Here is a 16,294-nt window from a genome sequence, read left to right as displayed (position 1 = left end):
CTGATTCCAAAACTTCCTACATGAACTTTATGTTCTGTGTTAGGCAGGAGGTCAGGCAAGATGATCACAAGGATCTCCTTGGTCCATAAAACCCGGGAGCACGTGGGAATGGGAATGACCATGGAGTGTCAGTGGCTCAGCTTTTCCCCTCTCACAAACATGGAACAGAGCTTCTTTACACCCTGTCCAACAGCACCAAGGCATAGCAGCCCCCACTGAGACAACTGGAAACAGGGCTTAGGTCAGGGGATTATATTCCCTGTGACACCAGCACTGTTTACAAACCAGACCCAAAAGCCAGGGTTCTCCTTCCCTTTTTGATCCCAGTACAGAAGGTTTCAGATTTACGTGGCATAAGAGAGCCCAGGCCAAACCCAAACCTTCTGCAACAGGATTACTGTCCTGAAGAAAAGCTATAGAAGCTTGGATAAAAATTTTTACTATTCCTAGGAAGGAATAAAAGCTTTTCCTGAGGCAGAAACAAATGAGTGTCAGAGCCACAACAGCAGGAAAAAGACATAATCGTTTGCTCATATTTCCTCTCTTTCAAGTGAGTGGAAAGTGGCCCACAGCATCTATAAGTACGTTTGTGTACAGTTGCTGTTTGTAAACAGTTGCTGTTTGCTCATCTGCTTTTATAGGTAAGGTCTTTTTCAGAGTGCTAATGTGTTTTGTAGATGCAATAAATCAAAATAAGTATTCATAAAGACTTGGGTTTCCCCAGAATTACTCCCTTTCACATGCCTGCACAAGTTCTACCAGAACCATTTTAGCTCATTTAGTGTCTTCTGTACAATGCTACTGCATAATGCTGTTTAAGAACTACATCCATCATTGATTTCTTCCCCTGAAAATACAAGGAGTGAAATCAGCCCATGTTAAATCACAGCCGGCTTTAAACTGGGTCTTGTTGAAAAGACAGATCTTCTCACAACTTCTGTAAGTCATTATATTTTTAAACTTAACAATAAGAACAGCTTCAACTTCAAGCTTCAGGTTTTGCTTTTGTTTCATCAAGAGCAATTTTAAAATATATTTAATTTTTTTCAAATTTACCATTTACTCCACATGAGTTTTATTCTTGTTTCTTGCACTACAAATCTGTTGAAATGAATAACTGAATTGTTTTCAGTAAGACCTTAAGTAGAGAAAATTAATATGGAATAACACAAATAGTTATGTAGAAACAAACAAAAAAATACTTTGAGTTTGGTAAACAAGCACTGAAATCAAGTCTGCCTCTGCATGAAAAAAAAGCATGTGAGTTTTTAACAGAAAAGAACTCAAATTTTCCATATTATGTAGTATAAATCTAATGCTAAAGAAAAAAAGGATTCCAATGTGAATCCACAGCACCAACAACTCTCCATTCACAAGTCAGGCATTGTAGGGCTCCTATGAGCTTCTTGTCTGTAAAACTTTTGTGAAAGCCATTAAAACACCATCAGAAAAGCCAAAGTTTCAAAGGCCAGGCTAAGATAGTGCCTCTGTTTCTACTGGAGAAAAAGGAAAGGAGAATCTGGGTTCATCTCTAAGACTGATATTTTCAAAAGGGCTTTTCTTCTTCTGAAAGCAGAGGACTTCTTCTGAAAGAACACTTCTTGAAATTAATGTATGAGTGTTCAGAGCAATAAGGGTTAATTTTTCCATTGATTTTTCAAGCCAAACTGACCATTCCATGTATTTGGGGTAAAGTCAACAATAGAAATAAATAATGTTAATAAAGCTTATTAGAGTTACATTTAGATGTCATTGTGCTGTACAAATGGAGTAGAGAACTATTTCTGCCCTGAAAATATCTGGCAAGGAAGGAAAAATACAATACATGAACTGATTCAAACAAACATCAGGTCTTTTTCTCAGGTATGGGAGGAGTTAGTAATTATTAGGTAAAGGAATGTGGGGGAAAAAAAAAACACCAAGAAAATACTAAGTGAAATTTAGAACTGAAGAAAGAGCAAGTGGTATGAAGTGAAAAATATTGAGGAAATAGTCAGGCAAATTGAGAGGAACATGGTAAAGTTCTGCCTTGTTGCTTCTGCTACTGCTCCTGCCAGCAGGTGTCTGGCTGGCTTTCCTATGAGGAAAAAAAACACTGGAAGGAGCCCACACAGCCTCCTGTCCAGGAAGGATATTTCCCAAATCAGCCTTAGGAAATCACACAGCATTTACATGATGACAATGCCACATATGGTCCTATTGTTTATAACTATCTTACTGGTAAGAGACTCTGAGTAGCATGAGCACATTCAAAAAAAATAAAAAAAAACCAGCTTGGCTGGCTTCCCTACAGAACTGCACTTGCACAAATATTCCTTCACAGAAAAAGAACAATTCAGAAAAAATAATTAAAAATATAAATATATCAATCAAAATGATCCTACTCCCTCAGTGGATCACCAAAGCTGCTGTACCCTGAGAGCAAACCCCTTTCTCCATTCCAAGGATGATGTGTTTGCAGGCAGGTGAAGGCTCAGCAACTTGCTAATGCAGTAAATTGTACAGTGGGAGAAAGTGAGGGTGACACTATCCAGCTGTAACACCAGGCACACAAAATATAGGTAAACAGTTTAATTACCCAAACCTTATCAGCTCTGTGGAGAAACTGGTGAAAGATTAAATTTCTTTTTTTATCCCCTTACATTTCCCCCATGTGAACATTCCCCTCCCAGAAGTACAAACCATCTGTTCAGTTAAATAAACACAAACACAGCCTGACCATTCCTTCTCAGCTTCACTTCAAATCAACCTTGTACCACCCCTAATCCTTCTCCTTGTCTTCTGGATGAACAAATGTGTTTGTGGTAAATCAGATTTTCCTTTTCTTGGTATTCAGTCAAGTCAAGGAGAAATCATTCTCTGTGGAAGATTTTTGAACCTTATAAATAGGAATTTAGGGCTTTAAATAATCACATATCTGACAAAACATAAAAGTGGCACATGACCTATGGCGGCCAATTTGGGGTTTGGTTATGGTGGTAACAGCAAGGCTGCTAGAAACTTCAGCTGAAACATCCCTGATCCACTGCCCTTGTCCCTCCCAAGGCACTGCCACCTCCAAGAGCTCTGTCCCTTGTTCAGAGCCCCCAGCAAACAGCAGCAGGTGAGTGTGCTCACTGTGAGTGAGCAGAGCCAATGGCTCAGAGCAAACCAGGCTTGTGGCAAGTCTCTCCCAAGATGAAGAAGCAGACTTTATTATGCAAACGGCAATTGCAGCAATCTTTACAGAGAAGCTGTTGACAAGCTTTTGGCAAGGTAAAAACAGACAGAAGAAAGCAATTAATTTATTATTTTCCTCAGTGAAGAACGGTGTGTCGGTAATGGCCCATTGTAAGCATGAATAATACTGAAGCTGGGAGCAACATGGTATAATTTTAACATTCTACAGCCTTTTTTAATCAATCTTATTGATGTTCATCACATCCATAAAGCTGCAAAGAATGGGTTTACTAAACTTAAGGAAAATATAAGATCTCATTTTGCTCCTTTCAGTTTCTTCATTATGTTGCCATAATGTCATCTGTGTAATATATTTCACCCTTTTGCCTCTGTTTTAGCATTCATTTTTTGATTCTGCTGTGATCATGTCTGGTTCTTTGAAGCAATGAAACAAATTATTATATATTGCTTTTACTCCACTGCCACATCCAGGAAAGGAGCAGGATGTGCTGAGAGTCAAAAAATGTTCCCTGCTTTAGGACTGGGAAGTCAATATTAAAACCAGAATATCTCATCACCCTCTGTACTGTGAGAGCTACACCTGGGACCAGTAGAGCCACCTCCTTCTTTGCAGGAAGACTTTAGACAAAGATTGGCCAGTTTAGAAACAAAATCACAGAATTCTCAAGGTTGGAAGAGACCTTCATCATCATCTAATCCAACCATCAACACAGCAGCACCCAGAGTCACTGTGCTGAAGTCTGTGGTATAAAAAAAAAAAAGTCCAGAGCCCTGTGACTACCCCTGGACAAAGGCTGCAAGATAAGGTTTTTTAAGCCAGCTCTTCCAGAGAAGATATGCAATGTCCTAGATCATGGTAGATCATCAACCTGTAATGGGCAAGATCAACACTGAGTGTTCCTCTGAGCCAGCAACTCGCTCTGTACTGATGGTTTTAATAAGATAATCCAAGATGAAACAGCTCTACTGGAGGCACAGATGCATTTTGGTTATGAATGGCTCATTAAAAGTCCAAATCAGGCAGAAAAAACATTTAAACTACACCCATCAGCTACTGTGTCAAAAGGCACTCTTGCCAAAATCTTCCAGAGTTGGTTGGGACAAAAAAAAAATTATTTTGCTAGGGCTCATCTCATGTTCTTGGGTTTTCTTTCCAAAGGCCACCATCCTCTCACAAAACCTAGAGAGATCACTGCACAAGGGCTGAGATTTAATTAAGAAAATAAACTAAGTTTGAGAACTGAAATACATTAATTTTTTTTAAATTTTATGCCTGAATGAAATATCAGAATAATTTTAGACTTTCCTTGGAAGAGACAAAATAAAAACCATAAAGAAACAAAACAAAATGAAGATGCACACACAGGGAATTGTTATCTGAAGGATTTTGCTTTATTCAAAAATTTTGTTTTACCTGCAAAGTTTTCAAAGTCATTACTGAGTATCTTAAATGAAATTATTCAGAAGTTGTTTGTAACCACATGCTTGCCCTCAATCTGCCTCATCTTAGTTTGTAATTCCTCGGGGAGAATGACACATTTTTTAAAAACAAAAAAGCAGAAAACAATGTATTGGAATCTTGCCACTTATTAAAATGAGCATCTACACCCAACTAGTTGTGTGCAGACAAAAAAAAATCTCTGAATACATAATTTGCAGCACAACAGCATGTAAATACATTCAACAATTCATTTTGCTCAAGAAGCCTGAGGAAAAGGGACACAAAGCAAAAATGTGTGTGAAGCATTCCAAGTGCATCCTGCTATGTTTGTAGTGATCTCTTAAAAACAAAAAGGGCAATGAATGGGAATTAGATCACCCATTTCACCATGACTCTGTAAAATGGTGATCCAAAGAGAATGAGACCACAGTGAGATGTTCACCATCAGTCTGATTACAACAGCTGGAGCAGCAGCTGCCCTGCCCACTTCTCCAAGGCTCCCTAAATTAAATCACACAGCCCCTGGAAAGGAGGGATGAACACCTCAGGGAAGGAAGGCTCGTTTAGCCCGACAGAAAAGTTCACATGTAACGATAGGCTAACAAACTACAGATGAAATATTAAACCCCTACATTCACATTTGAATAATTTAAGTCATCCAAATCTTTAAATTAATTTACATCCATCTATGCTTCAATTAATATGATTTACTGGTAGATTTTTAACATTGCTTAATGAGTTTTAAAGAAACACCATGAAGTTGTGAAGTTTTATTCTGTTATAAGTGTTATAAATATCAAACAGGTATTTAGCCTACTTTTCAACTGATAATGTAGTGAAATATGTAGAGTTAGAAGCTTTACAGGTAAGGTAATGAGCAGTTTTACAGATTAGCCTGCTCTGTACTCGAAGCACGGCACTCAAACAAGCACAGTCCAGTGTCTGTAGTGTAACACACACCTATCCAGACAAAACACCACAAATTTCCACGTTAGTAGGTGTCAAAAACAGTGCCTATCAAAGCTCAGTTAAAAATCCACCTTTGGACATAGCCTTAATACAAGTTTATATCCTGTTCAAGCTTTTACTTGCTCTCAGGAATCCAGTTATTCCATCATAACATTTATATACCTGTTTCCTTTAGTAAATAACCAGGTAAGTCCTCAGGGACTTAGGCAACAATAGTCAAATGTGCACTACATTCACAATCTTATAAGTGGGAAGGAAATCCCAAAGTTTGGGAATGACCAAAGTCAGGGAGCTCCTATCACATTCTCCTGTGACTTACATTTCATATCCTGTGATCACATTTCATATGATAATGAAATGTTCCCCAAACTTTTATTATTTTGTCAAAATGCATCACAGTGCCCAAGACTTAAGCACTCAACATATGCTTGCAAGAAATCTCTTCCACTTAAGGCAGATGTTTGTAAGAAGGTTTTTCATTTGGATAAAGGTCACTGACTACAGCTGGACAGGTCACTCTGTGCCACATGGCAAAGTGTTTCTTTGACTCAACATGAGATTTAATATCCTGTGAATCAAAGCAGAATGTGCTTTTTGTTTGCTTACAAAGAGGTTTATTACCACACACCAGCAAGTGCTGGCAGAACAGAATGTAATGACAGAGATGCACAAACCTCTCTGTCCTGAAAGCTCCAAGCACTGAGCAGCACTCATTAGGTGGTCACAGCACAGGGAAGAAAAGGGATGACTCTGACCATAACAGAGGGAGGCCTTTCTCTGTTTCTCAAAACATTGTAATTTGGCTCCCAAGGCTTTCTCCCTTTTCCACAGAGACAAAACCAGAAGCACTCAACTGCCAGGGTGTGTTTAGACCAACATCTCCCTTGCCTTCAGTATTCCATGGCTCTAACCAGAGACTCATTCACAATTTCAGTGGAATTAGGATAGCTGGCTCTGCGGGTGACACAGGTGAGATAATCAGGCATGAGATGCTTCTGGGTTGCTTCACGACCTTGATGTAGGAGTTTAGTCAGCCCTGAAAGCATAACAAGTTAGTCCATAAAATGTAAACAGATTTCTTGTATGCTTGGATATTTTCCAGTAAAAGATATACTTAATACATCACAAAAATCCCTCTACTCTGGATTTTGCTGTTGGGATTGAAGTAGAAGAGCTGTTGTGAATAAAGGAGAGTTTGTGCTGCTCTTCTACAATATCTCAACACCAGCATCTGTTTTCATGGATTTATCTCACTTTTTCTTATCTTTATTGAATAGTTACATGGAGGGTAAGATATTTCTCTCCCATATCCTCTATCTGAACTGCATGAAATGAATGAGTAAAACCCATGACAGTGACATTTGTGGTGTCACACAGAATCACAGAATAATGAGATTGGAAAAGACCTCCACCTCTTCATCCTGGTTGGGTGGACAACAGCAGACTCCCAGTAGGATGTCAGTCTTGTTGGCCTTCCCCTTAATTCTCACCCATAAGAACTCCACTTCATCCTCATTAGTTTCAATACCTATGACATCCAAAACCTCCCTAATATAAAGGGCCACCCCTCCACCTCCTTTTCCTTTCCTGTCTCTCCTGAAGAGCTTGTAGCCATCCAGTGCAGTGCTCCAGCTATGTGAGCTATCCCAGCATGTTTCTGTGATGGTGACTCCACCACAGCTCTGCTGTTGCACCATGGCCTCCAGCTCTTGTTTTTTGTTACCCATGCTGCATCCACTGGTATCCATGCACCTCAGCTGGGCTGCTGATTTCTCCCCTCACACAGTCTTACTGTCCTTCTCCAGACAGCCCAGATGCATCCCCTTCCCCCTTCAGACCTAGTTTAAAGCCCTCTCAACAAGGTCTGCCAGCTCATGAGCTAAAAACCTTCTGTCCTTAACAGAGATTCCAGTAGAGCAGGAGCTGTAAAAGTTGCCCCGTGATCACAGAATCCAAAATTTTGCCGATGACACCAACCCTTGAGCCACTTGTTAATGACGTGAATTCTCCTATTTCTTTTCTCATTTTTCACTGTCAGAGAAAGCTCAGGACGTGAGAACTTGATGTAATAATAGTGCCTGATTAAATGCTTGATCTCTCAATTTTTTTTGCAATTGATAGAAAATGAACACAAGAACCTTGCAGAAGCAGAAGACTGAACTCATCCCCAGGTATTCTAGATCCAGTAAAAGCTTCCACAATCTTTCACTACCATTTTTTTTTTGTCCTGCTTCAGTCTTCTACACCCACCAATAACCCCTGTGTTGCGAGCCCACCTTGTGAAAATTTCAGGGAAAACACACCACTAGAAGAGACTGAGTCTGTCCATACAGAAAAGCCCCAACCCTCGATATTTATTTTCGGGTGTTATCAAGCCTTTCAATGCATTAACATTTGGTTTAGCTATTAGAAAGGACAAAAATCTAACTGCAACAGAAGCTTTCTACAAACAGGCAATTAAATGCAGCAGGTCCTGCCTGTCAGCAGCTGCAAACCCCACACATGTGGCTGCTCCTCCCACCACGCTTCGTTTGGGAGCCCAAAACTGTGAACACCAAGTGCCTGCTGTGAAGCTGAAGGCACAGAGGTCTTCATGAGCAGAAAGCTGAGAGTCACCCCTTTCGACTACTGCCAAGTGCCCCAGGGTGGAAAACCACAGCAGCATTCAGACAAGAAGATGGTTTAGAGCAGGAGAGTCTTAGGGGATAATTAGCCATAAATCATTTAACCACAGAAAACACTCAGAGAATAAAGAGACTTATTTTGCAACCGTTTTTCAAAAGATTACTATAATAATCTTATTATTCAATTAGCAGTGCTCTTTAATGACCTTGTATTTGGTTTCAAGGCCTTACATTCACAAAGTATCTTTACACTCAATCTTCCGACATTTCATCTCAGACATTTTACAAGCAATCACTGATCTAAATTCCACCTGAGTTATTCTTTACAGCATACTTAAAAGGTATCAAAGTACTAAACATAGTACAACAAACACTGGTATTTAATTCTGTTATATAAAATATTTTCATCGCCATCCAAAAAGATAATGCAGATAGCAATTATGATAATAGTGCAGATTATAGACTACAGCACTTATAATTTACCTGCTACAATTTTACTAAGGCAAGCATTCTGTAAGTCTCCACACTGCATGTCTATTTGCAAATTCACTGTTCAACCTGCTCTGGCTGATGTTATATGTATTCATACATATTCAAATGAAAACTGAGAAAAGTAAGTATATGACTGTGAGTGCTTATTAGAATGCACATCTCCCAGCAGATATATTAGCAAGTAGCTTTGGGTTATTAGCACTGCCAGGGCAGGACTGCAAAAAGGAACATTGTCAGCCTTGCTGTTCTGGACAGGTTCCAGGGCTGGTAATTGCTTTCTGCATGCTGGAATCATCCCTGCATTTAGAGTCAAGACCTCCAGTTCCCAAATACTGTAAGCTGAAGAAGACTTTGCACTGGCTGGCTGGAGGGACTATCATGTGTTAAATGACTACAATATCACAACAGAAAGCAGTGTCACAAGCCACTGTAGTGTACACTGCAGGGATCAGAAGCCTCTAAGTGTAATTTAAAGGTGGCAGTCTAAAAGGAAAAAAAGAAAAAAGAGAAAAAAATAAGATGACAAAAAGTCCTTTTAGATCTCACAAAGAGCTTCCTTAAAATCTGTACTATTAAACTAGAAGTAAACCAGAGAGAAAAGGGATTGAAAAAACAAATCCTTTCTATTTCTAATGACTTGGTAGACACTCATCATATAGGTCTTGTTGGCTCATGTTCTTGATTAGCTTATCCCTACAATATCACAACAGAAAGCAGTGTCACAAGCCACTGTAGTGTACACTGCAGGGATCAGAAGCCTCTAAGTGTAATTTAAAGGTGGCAGTCTAAAAGGAAAAAAAGAAAAAAGAGAAAAAAATAAGATGACAAAAAGTCCTTTTAGATCTCACAAAGAGCTTCCTTAAAATCTGTACTATTAAACTAGAAGTAAACCAGAGAGAAAAGGGATTGAAAAAACAAATCCTTTCTATTTCTAATGACTTGGTATTAGTCTTCTAAATCCTTTCTATTTCTAATGACTTGGTATTAGTCTTCTATTAGTCTTCTATTTCTAATGACTTGGTATTATGACACTCATCATATAGGTCTTGTTGGCTGATGTTCTTGATTAGCTTATCCTCAGCATGGTGAAGGAAAACTAACAAACCAGAGAAAGAGAAAGATTTCATACTTCTCTTTCAAGATCTCTTGTTAACCTCAGGGTTTTGTGTTGGGTGTTTTGGGGATTTTTTGCCTCAGATGAAAAGAAACTAAGAACAAAGAAAATGTCCTTACTCTACATCATCGTGTAGGCAAGAGATTCTGTCAAAGTGATGTGCCTCTAGGATTTGTTACAGAAGCTGACACTTCAACAGGTTTTAAAATAAATTTTAAATTAAATGAGCTGGAAAAAGAAGAAAGAGATTGCAGGGAATGGTCCTCAGATAGATGAATGAGAGCAGCAATGCTGAAGATTCCAGAAGAACTAAGTTTAATTCAAGCTAAAGATCTCACATATTATTTCTTTAAGGTAAGTGAAATTTACTGCTCAAAGGAAAAGCTTTGTAAGATTATTTACAACAGCCCATCTGAGCCATTTGCTTGTCAGTGCAAGTGGCTCAATGCAGTGCATCTTTTCCAGGCTAATCCTAGAAGGCAGGACACCTCTTAAAAAGGAAAAGCAACACCACAACTTAATATACCTCAAGCAATTATTAAACCCCTCTTGGATTCCTGTCTATTTTAAAGTATTTTAAAGTACTCCTTTTCCTCATTGGTATTTTTATTATTTTTTCCATCTCTTTGCAAGGTTTTGGAATCTCTAAGTTCAGTTGTGTTGACCCACTGGGTTCACACATTAAACATCTCCTGCAGGTACCACAGCATCAGTTCAGCAGAAAACCCTCATGACCTCCCTGTTTATCCTCCTGAGTCAGCCCAGGTGGAGCAAATTAAAAACACTGAAGAACTCCGTTCCCTTGGCTCTGAAAGGGAAGGGAACAACAGTGAAGGTGGACATTTTCTGGTAGTTTGTTTTCCTTCAGAAAGATCCTCTCTGCCAGCTCTTTTCCAAAGAATCTTGATTCAAAGATTCTTTTCCAAAGAATCCAGGCAAGGAAAGAACTACAACTAGAACACCATAAATCTAAGGGGAAAAAAAAAAGAAGACCCAACAGTTTGGTTTTTTTAAATCAGTGTAAGATATGACCCTCATCTTTTAATACTATTTGGAGTAGCACCAATTTGGAAATAAAACCAAACAAAATAATCTCTTTTAGACCAAGTATCCAAACATCTGCAGCCAGTTAAATTGAGCAGGATCTGTTTTGGAGAGCTCTATCACAGAGCATTTAAATTTTAAATTTCTAAGGAGAATGAAAGTCTGTTTTCCAGGCATAGTTGATGGCAACCTGAGCAAGAATAGAAGAAAATTAATCTAATTTTGGTTATATATAGAATGATTCATTGTGCATATTGACAACAACTATGTTAGATGCACATCCCTTCCATTACTGGCAGAATTATTGATTTTTTTTTGCCTAGTTTATTTCATTTTCTTCAAACTTTATCTAAAAAAACAAAAAGAAAAAAAAGGGGGAAAAAAACCCCCAGCAAACTATTATCCAAGCAAGACAGCTGGTGCTCAGAGCAGCAACTGGAAAAAAGCATCTAATTTGTTACTAAGCATTCAGGATGCTAACAATCACCTAGACAGCTCACCATGGGAAAAAATCAAATGTGAATGTTATGGGAGAAAATGCACATACTCAGAGATTGCCAAGTGGAATGTCTCTCTCCCCTCCCTCAGATTATTTTACTTTTATTTTCTACAGAAGAAGCTATGGAGAACAAGCAGGGAGCACCATTTTGAGTTCCACACTTAGCAAAGCCACCACAAGGACCAACAAGGGCCTTCCCACAGAATCCACCACAGGACAACATGCAGCTGGATGCCAAGAACATTCTCAGTTCTCCATTTGAATCACACACTCTCAGCTTAGCTCATTTATAAAGTTGTCTTTATAAATATAAGTTGTCTTAGGTTACAATGTAAAATATTGTAATTTTACAGAAAAGGGAATAGGGAAACACAGGTGTTAAGTGCCTTGCCCAAGGTCACAGAGCGTGGCTGTACCAGAGTTAGACACCCAGCCCTGACTTTCCAAGATGCTGCTGAAATGATGCTGCTCCTCTTCAATTACAAAGCCTTGTAAGTGCTCATGTGCAGCCTGTGAACATCTTTAAAATTCTTCTGAAGAGAAGACCCTTCATTTCTCTGTTGTGCTGCCTGGAGTGGGGAGCACAGCTGAGGGGAAGGGCTCAACAGGTGCCCAGCAGTGCTGTACCTTCCCTTTCTGCACCTAGCACCTGACCTGGCCCAGAACTGTGCATGGGAAGAAGGGAAGACCACAGGGACTGAAGTGTGCTGAGGTGTTGCACCACTCAGTAATCCTTAAAAATTAAGAATTCTGGACTGTATTAATCTTCCATCACCCCTTCTTGTTAGTCAGGCACCTTCCTTAAAACATGGAAATAATGGCCTCAGAGCAGTGAAGGCTCACTGGATGTTATGGGGACATATCAGATTTGGGGGCTTTGTTCACATGTCTATTTCTAGGAAATGAGAGAACAATCTACAGGAAAAGGGGAAAAAAAAAAAGCAAACCACCTGTATATTATATTTTTCTCTCCTAGACAGCTTCATGATTTAATTGTTAATATAATGGCATAGCTTGTTGCATTCTTCAGTTGCTTGTCACCTGAACTTGGCAGACTTTGGAAGGCCAGAAATGGAGAGAAGGCAGCCAGTAATTACCCAGGGCAACCCTCCCATCGTACTAGTAGGAGAAGCAGAAGACATTAATTATTGGATATCTATCTTTCTGTTGAAAGAAAGTGGCTACAGTTGCATGACAATATGCTTCTGTTAATATGCCACATCAAAAGTTACCAAACCCATCAATTTTCATCAGTATTTTTCAAGCAAGAATAAGGAATAGGTGTATTTCTTATGGTCTTTGCTAGCTGCACTGTCCCCTGTTACCCAGATAGTGTTGTATCGATATTGGGTGTGCAGTTCAAATGGGATTAAAGCATTTTGTTGCACAAAGGTAAAGCAGTGGGATTTTGTTTTATCTGCTTCCCAGCTACTAAGAGTTTTTGATACACAGATTTATCCTCCTTTAGCAGTTCCATCTCTCCTTAGTTCATTAAAAATAACAAGACTAATTAAGCATCACTTTGAGAATTCATCATCTGCTAGGGGGAGAAATGTTTCCAAATATCATGGAATTACTCAGTTTTCCATATTAGAAAAGTGACAGTGTCTGACAGAGAGATAAGTTTTTAGCTCTTTTGATTGCTATAGCTGTAACCACACTGTAGTTGTTGGTGTTATTTACCACTGTTTACCACAAGCTAACACTTCATTCACAAGAATAGTTCTTCATAAATACAAGCAGAGACACCAAAAAATTAGATTAAAGGCCCTATTGCCTGTAAATGAGCTCTTTATGAATAAGGATTACTTGCAAGAGCAGAAGGTGCTCAAGGAGATCACTAAATCAAAACACAGACTCAACCCCAAAAAGGAATGTATCATAATGAGAACAGGAGAAAAGTAAACAGGGCAAACATTTGGAGCTGGAGGAGAGTGGTAACAGAGAGTAACCTGCACCTCCCACACCCTCAGTAGTGTAGAAAGAATCATTTTTGCCTATTGCTGGTAGCAAAGTGGGAATATTGCTCCATTAGCACTATCCCATGGCCTCATGCCTTGTCCCCTCCAGAATTCCTCCAGACTTAACCCCTCTCCTCACCTTTTTAGAAACAGGGGAAAGGGTGGCTGCAAACAGCTACTTCCAGCAGCTTTCTGATGGCACAGATTTTCTCTTCATCAGAAGGATTCCCCAAACACTTCTCAGATTACTTTTAACAGACTTGGCACTGTGGGATTCCACTTGCTTCACATAAATTTGCCTAGTAAATTTAAGAATTTGGTGCTGTATTATGAAAAGATGTGAATCATCAAAACGAAATCTTGAAAAGCCTTACAGGTATAGAAGACAATAAAAATTCACCTTGTCAAGTTCACAAATGCTACATTAGTCTATGTAACATGGCAAAATAAAAGAAAATAAATTGCAGATGTTGAAAGTGGGATCTCTAAGAGGATATTCTTTGACAAGCAGTAAGGGGATTAGAATAACAAATATGAGGTTAGGGTAGTTGCATTTCAAGTTTTGGTGAAAGGAAAAATCTACAAACTGACCTTGTGGCTGGATTACTGGGTCAAGTAATGGATCTGAGGTATAATGGTCACAAAATGGTTTTTACTGATTTTCACTCATTACCAAGACCCCTGGAATTCAAGCATCCATGTTAAGAAACTACAGGAAGTAGAAGTGTGGAAAAAGTGGGATGCTGCTGGATTATTATCCTGGCTGATAATGTGTCATATCCATTCTCTAGTCAACACATCTTAATGACAAAAGAGGCACACTTCACAGTGAGAACAGTCTTCCCACAGCCAAATTGGAAAACTGGACTAAGTCCATCTCTTGCTTTATTTGTATGTTTTGGTTTTCCCCTGAAAACAGGTTCATGGAATAGAAATCAAGTGGGAGAGTGGAGAAGCGTGGCTGGACCTTTATATTATGAGATATTCCCAGATCCTTCAGCTCAGGTGTAGCTTTTGATAATGCATCACAGGTCACCAGCACTAAAAAAAATGCATGTGTGCCTTATGTCTGATAAAATATTTAATATGACTGTACTAGAAACTCTAATTATGTGTGGAGAGTTGAAGGAGAACCATCCAGATTGGATAGTGACAATTAACCAGCTGTGATGGGGAACAAAGGGAAAATAGCCTGGACTAAGGAGCAAACAGCAAAGGCATTTACATAATTTACACACATCCTTACATTTGTAAATCAGGACTGGGAAATACCAAAGCTATTAGCCCCACACAGGGTCACCAGGCACTTGTGTTTCTACCAACACTGAAGCAATAGACACAGGTGTGGGTAGGAATGAAAGTCATCCAGAACTCAAGGAACTACAGATGTAATAAAAATAAAAGAAAGCATCCTATTTACAAGATTAAAAGTTCCCCTTCAAACTGTAACCACTCAGACAGTATATAATTTATTTTGGTTATATCTGAAAGGATTGTATATTGATACTGAGCATTTCCTGAGAAGGTTTTTTAAAAAATGGTCTCTTTGCTGCTTGATTACTTCCCATTGGGACAATTAAAAATTCATTGTCAGTAACAGCACACCAAACTTTGTATGAAAGAGTAATCAGAGTGGAATCATTTACCCACTCCATACAAAGAATATTCTTACCACTCATTGACTGTCCAATGTTTGATTTAAAGCAGGGTTTTTTTCCTCAATTCGATTGGCAATTAACAAGATCAAGACATTTTTATTCTTTTTTACTCCTATGGAAAATGTCTGCCTTTGTATTACCTCCAAATACAGGATCATGTTCCTTTTATCAATTCATAATTCAAGTAATGCACCCTTTCTTCTCTACAGGCTTATACTGCAACAATGCACATTAGTTAGAGATGTCAGTGTATGCTTTATTACAAAAGTCAAACTAGGTTTTTTCCATAATTTTCTAAATCTCATTAAAGGGTTTTTCATACTGCAGATAGGATAAAGTGGCACTTTGTAACTGGTGCAGTGAATCTATTGCCATCAGTAGTTCCAGCAGATGACAAAGGAATGCCTTGGGGGTGAGCCTGCTCACATGCAGATAAGGTGCCCTGCAATGAATCACTGTCCTCTGCTTGTTAATAAAAGGTCAGGGATCACAGCGTCACTATTTTTCCAGCAGAAAGAGAAACAGGGACTGGATTTGCTTTATCCTTTTTTTTCCCCCCTTTCCTCCTCACTGAAGTACTCTCAAGCATCCATTCGTGTTCCCAGTGTCTCTGGTTTGCAGATGAGCTCTGCCTTTTGAGACAGCACAATTGTGTGATGCATTTCTAACCAGCCTGTGCTGCTACAGACCTGGAGACTGCACATATCTCAGACTGCTTTGCAGGATGTGATTCAGCTCTACTTTTCTTGTTTAAAACACACATTTCTCAGTAACACAAAACCTCCATTTTTAAAATAAGGCTTATACCAAAAGCTATGCCTTGGAGGACGTTTCTAATCAAGGATTATCTTCTAGGCCTGTCAGTTATGGCACTTTTATTACTCTTGACTAATTCCACGACATAATTTTTTGAACAAAAACATAATAATAAAGGTTTCTCTATGTAACTTGCCAATTTATATCTGGCAGTCAAGGTGAAGTTTTGATTTGAAAACTTCTTTAGCCGCAGGCTGTAATTCAGCAAAGAACTTAATATCATGATCAAGTGCTTTGCAGCACCAGCATTTTGGTGAGTGCATCTTGGCTCCACGGTCATTTCACAACCTAAAATTCCATAAACACCAATCACAGCTAGTCAATTCTTCTCATTTAAGCTTGCATTTTGCCAGAAGTCTGCCCAAATACCCCGATATGTTGTTATCACAATAATTTACTTAGTGAAATTTGCGTTAAAAACTCCAGGGCAGCCATTCACATATTTAAACTGAAAAGATAGTACTGGTATAAGAGCTTCAGCTAGCCAGGAAATATT

The sequence above is a fragment of the Passer montanus genome, unplaced genomic scaffold (genome assembly GCF_014805655.1).
Source record: "Passer montanus isolate IOZ18808 unplaced genomic scaffold, ASM1480565v1 scaffold35, whole genome shotgun sequence".
In the NCBI taxonomy this organism is placed as follows: domain Eukaryota; kingdom Metazoa; phylum Chordata; class Aves; order Passeriformes; family Passeridae; genus Passer; species Passer montanus.
Note: the sequence above shows the minus strand (reverse complement) of the source record.